General features: G+C 33.0%; 1 long non-coding RNA gene across 1 annotated transcript; it reads right to left on the bottom strand.

The window, feature by feature from the left end:
* Positions 1-1,741: 1,741 nt before the first annotated feature.
* Positions 1,742-4,441, bottom strand: LOC148619709 (uncharacterized). Its single transcript, XR_015921636.1, has 2 exons — positions 4,243-4,441; positions 1,742-2,024 (listed from the first exon to the last, which is right to left on the bottom strand). It is a non-coding gene; the product is annotated as an uncharacterized LOC148619709 (long non-coding RNA).
* Between the last annotated feature and the right edge of the window lie 359 nt (positions 4,442-4,800).

The following is a 4,800-nucleotide window of genomic DNA, read 5'->3' on the forward strand; positions in this document are numbered from 1 at the left end:
AAATAATAAATTAGGGATATTTTTTTTTGGAAAACACTAAAACATTCGCACTATAACCCAAAACTCGAAAACTAGAAGCATTTTGAATACCCATTACACTAATTGTCTATGGATTTCAAAAGGATGTTATGAATTAAAAATTCAAAAAAAGATTTTATGAGCATGATCTCGTCTTAATATTGTGGAACTTTGATATAATTTGATAGATAGGTTTGGCATCACAAATTTTAAAATTTCCAAAAAAAAAAAACATTGATAATGGCGGATGTTTTATGGTGATTTTTCGTTACCTTAAATTAATTTTAACAATTAAGGATATCTGTCCTTCCGAGTAACCTTACAGCATGATACCTGGATAAAATTGAATGATTACGCCCTAATGTCAATACCGTTTGACGCGTGTTGCGGAACATCTTTATTGTTTATCGATTATATGCAATACCGGATTATACTCATTTGCAATGTGGCGGGTGAGACTGGCGAAGCAGGCTTACTATTCCGGAGCATCTGATGTCACTCCCGGTTTTTTGTGGGAGTTTATATTGCTAGTGTTATAATTTTTTGTGTGTCTGGTTTCCTGTATGTTCAATTTTGATGTCTTATCTTTTTTATTCAGTTTGCTACATTGTGTACATGTATATAGATCGTCTCTGTTTCTTGTGTACACGTTAAAGTTATTTTGATTTGGATTTTGACTTATTTGAATCCTCCGCTTCTGCATTTCTGTTGTTTTTCGATATATAGAAGTGCATGAAAGAATACAGTTTTTTTTCCAAATGATTCAAAAAGGAGGTAATCCAATGTAAGAAAATTTCTGATGGCATTTAACTCCATTTGAAACGCGAATGAAGATATTATCGTTGTTGTCTTGATCACAGTATGCCAAGTTCATAGATAATAAATATGTTAACGAAGATTTGATGTAAATATTATTATATAGGGTCTTTTCACTAGACAAACATGAAAACAATTCAGTAAATAATGTTGACTACTCAAAGCAAAATCAACGTGTAGTAGTATGATCAAGTAAATATATAACAAATGTCAATAAACTGCTAAAAAACATGCGAAATATAATCTGTCAGAGCATTTTTTGAATTGTTTTAGGTAAGAGCTTTTACGTTGAGAAGAAAACTTGGACATGCTTGATTTTGATGCTTCTTTCCGCTGTGGTAAGTATGTATGGATTGAATGTCAGAATATCACTATTTTCTGTGCACAATGTTAAATATATTTTTGTGCATTAGAGTTGAAATTGCCTGAATAAAGTGTTTTGTGCTGTATGAATTCTCAGTGCACCACCTCAAGATTTGCATATGCCTTTTAAAATACAAAGACTCACAAATATGCAATTAATACAATCCTCTGACTCCGAGCAAACAAATATAACAACTTTTTGGTGTTGTTGCTAGGCATATCAAAGGGGATATTGTTTCATTTTACCGTTAAGTAAAGATGTGTTTAAAATTGCCATATGATTTATTTAGAAGTTGTTACACTACGAAAAATTGCATATCCCTCTTTTGTTTTGTTTTGTGTCTCAGGAAATGTAATTAAAGGGAGGATGGATGAGACATTGTGCTAAAATAAACAGGTTTATGGGCGAGACAATGACATAATGTTATACATATTAATTGTGTAAGATGTTTTAGTGAAAAGAAAATTGAGTTTTATTAGAAACTTCTTGTATTGAAGAATGTATATTTTGTACAATATTTTACTTCATTATTTGCTACACAAATTCAGCTTTTCTGTCCCTTTGTCCATCGTTCAAACGACGAAAAACTATTTTACCAACAACATAAACAATAGGTAATCCAACAAAATCTGGGAGTAACATCAGGTACTCCAAATGAATAAGCCTGTTCTCCCTGTCCATCGGCACTTGTTACATTGCAAGTGGGTAAAATCCGGTAAAAGAGTAGAGTAGCTTCAATGATATAGCTAACCAATATACTATATCAAGGCGGAGTCGCAAAGAAGTCCCTCTAAAACATCGGAGCAACTACATGTGCTTTCCACTCCTGTCAATTAATAACAGAAGGTTTCATAATGTAAATAATATAAAAAGTGACGAATTAAATGCAGAAGAATTAATATTACCATACTACACTGGACCTTTCAACCATCAAATAATAAACAGATTTGTTGATAATGACATGTTGATAAACCATGCCACAATAAACTAGTCTTGTACAGAGATCTTACAAGGGTTGTTAGATTTGTAAAGGAAATTAAATGATAAAAAAACTTTCAATGGAAAATGTGCCGGATACCATATTTTGTCATTAAGCCTTTGCAACTCTATCAATAAAGCACGCGCATGTCAAATGTAAATCATTTTATTTTAACATCTATAAGGTACAGGAAAACTCTGAAAAATTCTCAAACATTTACAAATTATTTTTGTTAAATGACAGAAACCGAAAAAATGGGGTCTACCTCATACTTCATATTATTATAAAGTCAAGGAGATTTAAAAATACCCATCGATTAATTGTTTAGAAATCAATGAAAATAATCCTAACCCAGGAATATACAAATAAAAGAAATAGTAGAAAACTTACAAACATTTTGTTAAATGATAAAATGTACTTAAATTTACGAATGAAATCGTTCATTAACAAACTAACTGGTTTAGCACTTCACAGACAAATTTGTATCTATTACATATAGCAAATGGCTTGTCCGCCCATCTTCCGTGAAATTGAGAGCTACATAATTAGGTTTGTTGTTTGGTTTTCCAGGCTGGAAGGTTACAGCAGTAATCAAAATAATGTAATCCAGGGACAAAGACCAGACATGGAAAACAGACATACACAACAAAGAACAAAAATCATACAGAAAAAGTAACAAAAGCAAATGAGCATCTCGGACGCCACTAAAAACTGGGAGCATTGACCAGGTGCAACGGTAGGGTAAGCGTCTTCTGCTTTTCTAGAATCATCCGCCGAGTTGCTCATAAAAAGTCAAGTCCGGAGTAGACAAACGAGGAAAGGAAAACCATGACCCGTTGAATAAATCAGTTTTCATGGTGCAGATGGATACACCATAACGATCAACGAGTTCATGATGACGACCATAAAACTTCTGTAGTGATAACTTAATTCTTCTAGCAACATATTCCTGTTCCAGAAGCCTATTTGTTAGAGTTCTAGCGCGATACAAAAAGTCTGCGTAGTTTCGACAAGCGCTGGTATAACGTAGGAGTTGTGATATGAACACTCCATACGTAGGTGCTGAAGGTATGTTGCCACAGATGAAAGGAAAGTTGACAATTCTGAATGAAAAGTCATCACATTTGTCGTAAAGTGTGGTCATTAATTTTCCTTTAACATCGATTTCTAAGTGTAGGTCAAGATATGAGGCTGACTTCACAGTGTCTGTAGTATCCTATATCTCAAGTTCTTTGGGGAATATGCAATGTATCAAATCCCCAAAAATTAGGATTGTTTAAAGATAATACGTCATCTATATAGCGGAAAATGAGATTAAAAGATATAGCTATACGATATTCTTTCTTTCGGATCAGATCACCTATAAAGTTAGCCTCATATGAAAAAAGGAAAAAGTCAGCAAGTAAAGGAGCAGAATTTGTTCCCATTGGAATGCCGACCTTTTGTTGAAAAACACGTCCACCACACTGGACAAATATGTTGTCAATTACAAATTCCAGTATTTTGTAAACATCTTCCTCTGTATATTTGGAAGATGATTTGGAATAATTTCTTACAAAGTATGAGGAATCTCTACCAAGAACTAAATATTTGTATCTAGGTGTATCATACAACGATGTATAATATTTTAAGTCTGCATTGTAACTGAGTATGGGGATAGAAGTATACAATGTTGAAAAATCATAGGTTTTAACGCTATTATATTCACATAATAGTCTTGAACTGAAGAAAGGATGTAGGAAATGTCGGGAAGACAACCCATCCAGTCATGTTGTCGATGTAAAGTGAGATAAACGACATCCATAAAGATAAAAAAAGTAGACATAACTTTTGTATCACGTTGATTTGTAATCTATTGCATATTACGTTTAACATCAAATGATACATTTGTATTATAATCGACACAAACTCCAATGTCAACAATAGGACAATTTCGTTAAAACTCAATAGTGGCAAACTGTAGCTGCAATTATTGACTGGCTGTATCTAGCGGTAAACATATTGCAATAAAGGATCGTTTTGTAAGCAGAAGCAAGGATAATAAGTCATTTATTTAAAAACTTACTGGTTTGGTATTTCACAGAATTTATATCTACTCGAACATGCTTCGTCAGCCCATTTGCCGTCGAATGGATTCCATAGAGCTGCACAGTTAGCTGGTGTATTGGCATTAGGTTCTCCTGTCTGGAAGTTGTTAATTTTAATAGGTTGCATGTTTGATGAATATATCCATCTGTTTTCCCCTATCAAATCAGATATCCCGATCCAGAAATTGTCATCTAAAGTGCCATATCTCAATTATTATACATAATTATTTATGACCTTTCGGAACACCATTTGAATGTGAAAATAAAGCTAATAATCGATGCTATAAACACATACGTGTTTTTGTGATAATGTATGTACTGATAAATTTACTGTCGGTTTTAATTCATTCCATAACAAGTGAAGTTTATTTCTTTGCATCACGTTATCATCTATCAAAAGTGGTTTGTAGGAGTTCATGCATTACAACATGCATTACCACGTGCATTACCAGATGTCAATTCTTAAATGCATACGTACTAACTAAGGATTAAGCTTAGAGATATGCCTTTTTTAAGCAATATTAACAACTAACACG

This window comes from Perna viridis, chromosome 4 (genome assembly GCF_037379345.1).
Source record: "Perna viridis isolate PV_CMFRI_1.1 ecotype Kerala chromosome 4, ASM3737934v1, whole genome shotgun sequence".
NCBI lineage: Eukaryota > Metazoa > Mollusca > Bivalvia > Mytilida > Mytilidae > Perna > Perna viridis.